The 10,341-nt window shown below is 39.7% G+C and overlaps 2 non-coding genes across 2 annotated transcripts; one reads left to right on the top strand and one right to left on the bottom strand.

The window, feature by feature from the left end:
- Positions 1–234: 234 nt before the first annotated feature.
- Positions 235–342, bottom strand: LOC112738859 (small nucleolar RNA R71). Its single transcript, XR_003169812.1, has one exon. It is a non-coding gene; the product is annotated as a small nucleolar RNA R71 (small nucleolar RNA).
- A 7,952-nt stretch (positions 343–8,294) lies between these two features.
- On the top strand, positions 8,295–8,398 carry LOC112740043 (small nucleolar RNA R71). The gene has a single exon (XR_003170979.1). It is a non-coding gene; the product is annotated as a small nucleolar RNA R71 (small nucleolar RNA).
- The last annotated feature ends 1,943 nt before the right edge of the window (positions 8,399–10,341 follow it).

The raw sequence follows: 10,341 nt of genomic DNA, 5'->3' as shown, positions 1-10,341 counted from the left end.
CATGGACTTCCATCTGAAGATCCTTTTCAGTTCTTAACTGAATTCTTGCAGATATGTGATACTGTTAAGACTAATGGAGTAGATCCTGAAGTCTACAGGCTCATGCTTTTCCCTTTTGCTGTAAGAGACAGAGCTAGATTATGGTTGGATTCTCAACCCAAAGACAGCCTGAACTCTTGGGATAAGCTGGTCACGGCTTTCTTAGCCAAGTACTTTCCTCCTCAAAAGCTGAGCAAGCTTAGAGCTGATGTTCAAACCTTCAGACAGAAAGAAGGTGAATCCCTCTATGAAGCTTGGGAAAGATACAAACAGTTGACCAAAAAGTGTCCTTCTGACATGCTTTCAGAATGGACCATCCTGGATATATTCTATGATGGTTTATCTGAGCTATCAAAGATGTCACTGGACACTTCTGCAGGTGGATCCATTCACCTAAAGAAAACGCCTGCAAAAGCTCAAGAACTCATTGACATGGTTGCTAATAACCAGTTCATGTACACTTCTGAAAGGAATCTGATGCGCATAAACGTGTTATGCTACGATTTAGGAAATTGCACGATCAGCAAAATTCCTTCCGGCAAGTGCACCGGTTATCGTCGTCAAGTAAAAACTCACAATAGAGTGAGGTCGAATCCCACAAGGATTGGTTGAGTGAGCAATTCGGATTAGAAGTGTGTTCTAGTTGAGCAGAATCAAGATTTGAGATGAGAATTGCGGAATGTAAAATTGGCGGGAAAAGTAAATGACAAGAAAATTAAATGGCTGAATCTTAAATTGCATGAATTAAAGAGCAGAATGTAAATTGCTGAAATTAAAAGGGGATGGGGATGATTGCAAGAATTGAATTGCAGAATGTAAAGAGAAAGTGGAAATCAGAAATGGGGAATTCATTGGGTTTAGGAGATATTGCAATCTCCGAATCAAACATGTAAATCTCTTCCTCAACCAATGCATTCATTGAAATTTGCTTGGCAATCTTATATGATTGGATCCCAATTCCTTGGCTCACCAATGCTCTCTAAAAACAAACAAATTCCCAATCCCTTGGTTTAAATGTTCATAAGAAGAGATGAGGCTTGATCACTGATTATACCACACAATTTCATGAACCACAATTTGGTAGGATTACATGTCACAATATCCATCCAAACCCCAATCCAATCCACTGTGAGAAAGCTTCTCTAGCATGAATCCTTCATTCCTTTCCCAAGGCTCCGAAGGATTCCAAGTATGAGTAGTCTCTTTCCCAAGACAACTACTCAATGGAATTAGATCGAGAAGCTTTCTAACAAAATTCAAGAGAAAAGATTGAAGAAGAAGATAAACTATTATTGATTCATTGAATTACAATAGAGCTCCCTAACCCAATGAAAGGGGGTTTAGTGAATCATAGCTCTGAATTCAATTACAAAGAAAAAGAAACTAGCTAAAAGTGAAAGTAAAAGTCCCCTCTAACTTAACTTCTATCCTATTTATACACTTTCTATATTGAGCTTCAGTTGTGCTTCTTGGGCTTTGAGGCCTCTCCTTGCTTTCCTTTTGCCTTGGGTTTATGATCCATAATCTTGATGAGGTTGTTGATCCAGATCCTGTAACATTTATTGAGCCAACTTAGTGATAATCAAATAATGACACATGACTCAATAAATTGAGATTTCAAACTCATCAATCCTTCAGGCCCAATCCCATAAACCATGATATTCAATTGGGTTTCATACCAAAGTAAGTTTAAGTTAATAATTGTGCTCAAAGACTAACTTAAATCACAATGTTTTTGGCCCAGAAACCCTTTTCAAGAGTGGCGTTTAAGTTGTAGTTTAAGCTTAAACTGCAACTTAAACGCCAGACACTTCCAGTGAGGCCATTTGTAGAAGCACGTTTAAGCTTCAGTTAAGGTTAAACTGAAGCTTAAACGTGGAAATGGAAGAGGGTAGCCCTGGGGATCGAACACGTTTAACCTCCAGTTTGAGGTCAAACTGGAGGTTAAACGTGGAAAGGGGTGGAGGCATACTGGAGGTCGAACACGTTTAACCTCCAGTTTGAGGTCAAACTGGAGGTTAAACGTGGAAGCTTGGAATGGTGGCCCTGGAGGTGTCGAACACGTTTAACCTCCAGTTTGGGGTCAAACTGGAGGTTAAACGTGGAGATGGAGAGAGCAACCCTGGAGTGAAAAAACTATCGAACACGTTTAAGCTCCAGTTTGAGTCAAACTGGAGCTTAAACGTGGAATGGCCCCTGGTACTCTTCCTGGTTCTGGCGTTTAACCTCCAGTTTGAGGTCAAACTGGAGGTTAAACGTGGAACTCCTCCCTGGGTGGCATACTCATTCTGGCGTTTAACCTCCAGTTTGAGGTCAAACTGGAGGTTAAACGTGGAATGCTCCTTAAGTGAGGCTTTTCATTCTGGCGTTTAACCTCCAGTTTGAGGTCAAACTGGAGGTTAAACTTCAATCCCAGCATTTCTTATCCTTCATGATTTTGGCGTTTAAGCTCCAGTTTAGGCTTAAACTGGAACTTAAACTCCACATGTGATATTCAAGCTTCCTTTATTGATTTTGTTGCTTCCTTGCTTAGCCTCTTCTTCCCTGAAATCATCCAAACAATTGCATCAAAGTCTTGCAAAATTTCATGAGAAATCTTTCATTCATAGCATTTAAGTAATACAACTAAAACTCATGGAATTTGCATCAAAATCATATTGTTTGGATGGTTCATTACTTTGTTCTTCATTTAACCATTTTTGGTTACTTTAAGCTCAAGAAAATGCATAAAACAACTAAAACTAACAGAAAAATGCTAGTGAAACTAGCCTATGATGCCTTGGCATCACAACACCAAACTTAATACTTGCTTGTCCCTAAGCAAGTCCTGAGTTATTTGAGAAGAAAGTATGAACAGAGAGTAATTAAATTGGCTATATTAGCAAGCATTTGAAGTTCATCAGAAGGGTTTTATGCAGAAAGTTGTAGCATCACTTTTTCATACTTATCAGGTAGGATTATCACTTTTTCATTGCATCCATCAAAAATTGCTATGGCCTCCTGTTATTCTTATGTCTTTGGCACTTTTCTTTTGTTTTTCTTTTCTTTTTCTTAGAGCTTCTTTTGCTCCTTGTTTGCTTAGTGTCATGTGTTGCACAAGCCTTTGGCCTTTTCTTTTTCTTATCAGTGCACTACACATATCCACTTTAGGCATTTTAGTTCACATTCCTTCTTGAGACATTGGTGCCCAGCACCTCTTTGTGTGACTAAATATTTTGTATTTAGGTTGCTCTTGATAATGGACTTTTGGTTGATAATCCCGGGTTAGTTAACCCAAGTTACCAAGTGTTGAAACACTCCTCAGAACCTATTCATCCAAGCATATCCTTAATACATAAACACCACAGGCATTTGTCTCAGAAGTTCAAACCATTGGTGCCTAGCTTATTTTCTCAATTTTTTTTGCTTTTTGGTTGCCTTTTTCCGTGGCTTTTTCTTTTCCTTTTTCTTTCTTTTTCATGGCCAAAGACATTTATTCATCAAGATCCATAGACAATTTTTACTTCTACATAAAAAATGATAATTCTACACTCTAATTTTAGTGATGTGACTAAACAATCAAGCATGCATACCACCACTTAATTCTACTTGATTTGTTACTAATTTAGCCAAGTTACTTTTGTTCAAACTTTTCTTTTATTTTTGGAAACAGAACAAGCATGGCAGGCAATTGTTTAAGAAGGTGAAGTTATATCCAAACATCTAAGCATTCACTTTATTCAAAGCAATTAACAAAAAAAAACTACACATTCCAGAAAGAGTCAACATTTACAGTTTAAACCAGAACACGCATGCTTTTGTTTAACCTTTTTAAAGAATTATCAAGGAATAATACCACCTTGTGAAATTCCTTGTTTTCTCTTTGTTGTCAGGAAACACTTTGATTTCTCCTTCTTCTTCTTCCTAAATGTTGCTTCATGCTTTAAGGTTCTTGTTTCCTTTCCTGCAAAGAGTAATGAAGTTGCTTGCTCCTCAAGCACTTAAGTGGTTAGCTCAACTATGTGTGGGTAAGTATCGGATTCTTAAGTTGGTGTGTGAACACCAAACTTAGTCTCCCACTTACTTCTCTGTGTTCTTTGAATCCTTGAGTTATCTTGGAATGATGTTGCTACTAAGGGTTTTAAGCATTTCTGTGACTGCTTAGAATAGTTGTTCCTTTCACATAATTCAAAGGTTGTTGTGTTCAGTTGGTCTTTATGGTGGAACACCAAACTTAGAGTCACACATTCCCCTTTGACTTATGGATCCATGAATTCATTGTTTGGTGTGAAACACCAAACTTAATTCTTTGCAATGCACAGAAACTACTTTACCCCTTTTATTGAAACAAATAAAAGAAACAGCAAAAAGGTATTACCTCAGGTTGGGTTGCCTCCCAACAAGCGCTTGTTTAACGTCATTAGCTTGACGGTCAGCTTCCTCAGTTGAGGTGATATTTAACTTTGTCCTTCTCCTCCACATCTCCCAAGTAATGTTTGAGTCTTTGACCGTTAACAATGAAGGTTCGTTGCGACTTTTCTTCCATGATTTCTACTTGTCCATAGTTGGAGACCTTGGTGACAAGGAATGGTCCAGACCACCTTGATTTTAACTTCCCTGAAAATAGCTTTAGCCTAGAATTGTAGAGCAATACTTTTTGCCCTTCTTTAAATTTCCTTGGGGCTATGTTGCTGTCATGCTTCTTCTTTGCTCTTTCTTTGTAAATTTTGGCATTCTCATAAGCTTCCGCTCTGAATTCTTCCAATTCTTGAATTTGCAACATCCTTCTTTCTCCAGCAGCTTTGTTGTCCAAGTTCAGAAGTTTCAAGGCCCAGTATGCCTTGTGCTCCAACTCCAGTGGCAGATGGCAAGCTTTTCCATATACTAGTTGGTAAGGAGACATTCCAATTGGTGTTTTGAAAGCTGTCCTATATGCCCAAAGAGTATCATCTAGCTTAATCGACCAGTCCTTTCTTGAAGTTCCTACAGTTTTTTCCAGGATTCTTTTGAGTTCTCTGTTAGATATTTCGGCTTGCCCACTTGTCTGTGGATGGTATGGTGTGGCTACCCTGTGTTTGACTCCATATTTTAGGAGCAATGCCTCTAATGGTTTGTTGCAAAAGTGGCTTCCTCCATCACTGATGATTGCTCTTGGAACCCCAAAACGGCAAAAAATGTGTTTTCTGAGGAAGTTCATGACTACCTTATTATCATTGGTTGGAGTTGCTATTGCTTCAACCCATTTGGAGACATAATCTACTGCCACAAGAATGTAATTATTCGAGTATGAGGAGGGAAATGGTCCCATGAAATCTATCCCCCATACATCAAACAATTCAAGTTCCAGAATGAATTGTTGTGGCATTTCATTTCTTCTTGGCAGGTTCCCAGCTTTCTGGCATTCAGGGCAGTGCTTCACTAATTCTTTTGCATCTTTGAAAATAGTAGGCCAATAAAAACCACACTGCAACACCTTAGCTGCTGTTCTTTCCCCTGCAAAGTGCCCTCCATAAGTGGAGCCATGGCAGTCCCATAAAACTTCCCTTCCTTCTTCCTCGGATATGCATCTTCTGAGTATGCCATCGGAACATTTTTTGAACAAGTATGGTTCGTCCCAGATGAAGTATTTGGCATCATTTACCAATTTCTTCTTTTGATGTTTGTTAAATTCCAAAGGTAAACTCCCAGTGGCCTTGAAGTTTGCTATGTCTGCAAACCAGGGTGCTTTGTGAATTAGCATGAGTTGTTCATCAGGAAAGCACTCATTTACATGTGTGCTTTGTGTGCTTCCGTCTTCACATGGTATCCTTGATAAATGATCTGCCACCTTGTTCTCTACACCCTTCTTGTCTTTGATTTCAATGTCAAATTCTATTTGGTTGTAGCCTGAATATCCATCCAAGAAACAATAGTAAGCATGTCCGGCAAGCCTTTCAAGCATCTGATCCATGAATGGGAGTGGGAAATGATCTTTTCTGGTGGCTTCATTGAGCTTCCTGTAGTCTATGCACATCCTCCACCCAGTAACGGTTCTTGTGGGTATGAGTTCGTTCTTCTCATTTGGCACCACCGTTATGCCACCTTTCTTGGGAACTACATGGATGGGACTAACCCATGGGCTATCAGAAATGGGGTAGATTACCCCTGCCTGCCATAACTTCCTCACTTCCTTTTGTACCACTTCTTTCATGACGGGATTCAATCTTCTTTGAGCTTGAATGGAGGGTCTAGCATCTTCTTCTAACAAGATTTTATGCATGCATATGGATGAACTTATCCCCTTCAAATCAGCTAGGGTCCATCCAATGGCATCTTGATGAGTTTGCAGCACCTTGATCAATTCTTCTTCTTGTTCTTGGCTCAAGGCCGAGCTAATGATAACAGGGTGACTCTCATCACTACCCAAGTATGCATACTTGAGATTAGGGGGCAATGCTTTGAGTTCAGGTTTTGGTGCTTCCTTTTCTTCTTTCACTTTCTCTGGCCTGCTTAGCATAGTTGTGTCATCATCCTTGATATCACTAACTTCAATATCCTTGGTGAACTCCTCCTCTGCCACTTCCTTTATTGTTTCCTCAAAAGTTTCTTGTACTGCAATGTCCACTACATCAACCCTCATGCATTCCCTTAGTGATTCTGATGGATAGCTCATTGCCTTGAATACATTAAACACCAATTTCTCATCATGGAGTCTAAGAGTGAGTTCACCCTTTTGTACATCTATGATGGCTCCAGCAGTAGCTAGGAAGGGTCTTCCCAGAATTATTGAAGCTTTGGCTTCTTCCTCCATATCTAACACCACAAAATCAGCAGGAAATATAAATTCTCCCACCTTCACCAACAAATCCTCAACTATCCCATGAGGGAATTTAAAAGTTCGATCTGCCAATTGGAGGGCCATTCTTGTTGGTTTGGCCTCTTCAATCTTCATTCTTTTCATCATTGTTAGCGACATCAAATTGATGCTGGCCCCTAAATCACACAAGGCCTTCTCCACCATGACTTCTCCTATAATACAGGGGATTTGGAAACTGCCTGGGTCCTTCAATTTCTGAGGCAATTTGTGCTGAATGATGGCACTGCATTCTTCAGTTAACAACACAGTTTCCTCATTTCTCCAGCTTCTCTTCTTGGTCATCAATTCTTTTAAGAATTTTGCATAGAGTGGCATTTGCTCTATTGCTTCAGCAAAGGGAATGTTGATTTGAAGCTTCTTGAAAATCTCCAAGAACCTGGAGAATTGGCCATCCTTTTCACTTTTCATCAAACGTTGAGGATAAGGTGCTTTAGGTGTGTAAGGCTTCAAGACCTCTTTTTCTTTTTCTTTTGTTGCAAACGGTGTAACAGATTGTCCTTGTTCTTTGTCTTTCACATTTTCCTTTACTTCATCCTCTGTGGTTTCCCTTGAAATCTCCTTTAGATTCTTTCCACTTCTGAGGGTTATGGCCTTACATTCCTCCCTTGCAATAGCCTTAACAGTATGAGAACTGCTTGTCCCAGGGGCTTGCTTAGTCAAATACAAAATTTGATTTTCTAGCTTCTGGATGGCAGCTCCTTGGTTTTGCAAGTTAGAATTTACTTCTTCCTTAAAAGCCTTCAATTCAATTATGTCTTGGCTCATGGTTGCAAGCATTCCTTCCATCCGGTTTAATTGATCTTGAAATTGTTGGTTCGGATTAGGTTGGGTATGTTGATTATTTTGGCCATGATATGATGATTGGGGGTAAGTGTTTTGTGTGGCTTGGTATGATCTTTGGTTGGAGTTTTGGTATGTGGAATTGTTTTGTTGGTTGTGGTTGTAAGGTTTGTGGTTTTGTGGTTGGGTTTGTTGGTTTCCCCACCCAAAGTTTGGGTGGTTTCTCCAGCCTGGGTTGTAAGTGTTGGAGTGTGGATCATATGATTGCCTTTGTTGGTTTCCCACATAGTTAACCTCATCCCAATCACCTCCTTCAATTCCTACTTCCTCTTGATCTTGTGTGTGTATTGCAACCACTTGCTTTGTTTCTAATTGCCTGGTAAGCTCTGCTAGTTGCTTGGCAAACACCTTGTTTTGGGCTAGAATTGTATCAACATGGTTCAGCTCCATGACTCCCTTAGTGTTGTGCCTTTCTGATGCATAGTAGTACTCATTCTCAGCCACTGTCTCGATCACTTCAATGGCTTCTTCCACGGTCTTTTTCTTGTTCAATGAACCTCCTGATGAATGGTCTACAGCCTTCCTTGATTCATAAGAGAGCCCATCATAGAAGATGTGCAATTGCACCCAATCATGGAACATGTTTGGTGGGCATTTCCTTGTCAAGTCCTTGAATCTCTCCCATGCCTCGTAGAGAGTTTCGCCATCTTGTTGTCTAAAAGTCTGGACCTCAGATCGAAGCCTATTGACCTTTTGTGGAGGGTAGAAACGTGCCAGAAACTTGCCTTCCACCTCATCCCATGTGGTTAGACTCCCCCTTGGGAATGATTCCAGCCACTTAGCTGCCTTGTCCCTAAGTGAAAATGGGAACAAGAGCAGTTTATAGGCATCTTCCTGGACTCCATTGGACTTCACAGTGTCACAAATTCTCAGGAATTTTGTGAGATGTTGGTTTGGGTCTTCATTAGCACTTCCTCCAAAGGAACAATGATTTTCCACCAATGATATTAGCTGTGGCTTGAGCTCAAAATTGTTGGCCTGAATGGGTGGTTTCTGGATGCTACTACCACAATTCCCAGAGGTTGGGTTTATGTATGAACTAAGAACCCTCCTCTCAGGAATGGCATTGTTTCCATCAGCTCTCTCATGGTTATGAACTTCTCTATCCATGTTGAGATCTAAAGCTTCCTCAAAATTGTCCTCAGATTCTCCTTCAGATTCCTCTTCTCCCACTACTCTCTTCCCTCTTGCTTCCCTTCTAAGTCTATGAAGAGTCCTCTCTGGTTCGGTATATGGAGGAGTTGATGTCTCTCCTCTCCTACCTGTCATACAAGAACACAGCTCAAACACAAACAAGTGAAATACTCTTGGTTAATGGAAGAGTATGGTTAGATCAATTGAGGAATTAAATCAAACAGTTAGTGAGTCAGTGAGTTAGTTGCATGAATCTAAAGGCGTAAAGAAAGAAAGCATGTAACCAAGTGCAGAAATTAAAATTCAACAAGTATCTAGAACAGAATTAACAAAGCAAGAGAAAATTGCTCAATCTAGTTAGCTTCCAATTTGAGAATTGTCAATCGAAAACCAATCCCCGGCAACGGCGCCATAAACTTGATGCGCATAAACGTGTTATGCTACGATTTAGGAAATTGCACGATCGGCAAAATTCCTTCCGGCAAGTGCACCGGTTATCGTCGTCAAGTAAAAACTCACAATAGAGTGAGGTCGAATCCCACAAGGATTGGTTGAGTGAGCAATTCGGATTAGAAGTGTGTTCTAGTTGAGCAGAATCAAGATTTGAGATGAGAATTGCGGAATGTAAAATTGGCGGGAAAAGTAAATGACAAGAAAATTAAATGGCTGAATCTTAAATTGCATGAATTAAAGAGCAGAATGTAAATTGCTGAAATTAAAAGGGGATGGGGATGATTGCAAGAATTGAATTGCAGAATGTAAAGAGAAAGTGGAAATCAGAAATGGGGAATTCATTGGGTTTAGGAGATATTGCAATCTCCGAATCAAACATGTAAATCTCTTCCTCAACCAATGCATTCATTGAAATTTGCTTGGCAATCTTATATGATTGGATCCCAATTCCTTGGCTCACCAATGCTCTCTAAAAACAAACAAATTCCCAATCCCTTGGTTTAAATGTTCATAAGAAGAGATGAGGCTTGATCACTGATTATACCACACAATTTCATGAACCACAATTTGGTAGGATTACATGTCACAATATCCATCCAAACCCCAATCCAATCCACTGTGAGAAAGCTTCTCTAGCATGAATCCTTCATTCCTTTCCCAAGGCTCCGAAGGATTCCAAGTATGAGTAGTCTCTTTCCCAAGACAACTACTCAATGGAATTAGATCGAGAAGCTTTCTAACAAAATTCAAGAGAAAAGATTGAAGAAGAAGATAAACTATTATTGATTCATTGAATTACAATAGAGCTCCCTAACCCAATGAAAGGGGGTTTAGTGAATCATAGCTCTGAATTCAATTACAAAGAAAAAGAAACTAGCTAAAAGTGAAAGTAAAAGTCCCCTCTAACTTAACTTCTATCCTATTTATACACTTTCTATATTGAGCTTCAGTTGTGCTTCTTGGGCTTTGAGGCCTCTCCTTGCTTTCCTTTTGCCTTGGGTTTATGATCCATAATCTTGATGAGGTTGTTGATCCAGATC

The sequence above is a fragment of the Arachis hypogaea genome, chromosome 13 (genome assembly GCF_003086295.3).
Source record: "Arachis hypogaea cultivar Tifrunner chromosome 13, arahy.Tifrunner.gnm2.J5K5, whole genome shotgun sequence".
Taxonomy (NCBI): domain Eukaryota; kingdom Viridiplantae; phylum Streptophyta; class Magnoliopsida; order Fabales; family Fabaceae; genus Arachis; species Arachis hypogaea.
The sequence above is the reverse complement of the archived record's forward strand: the minus strand, read 5'-3'. Positions and strand labels throughout refer to the sequence as shown.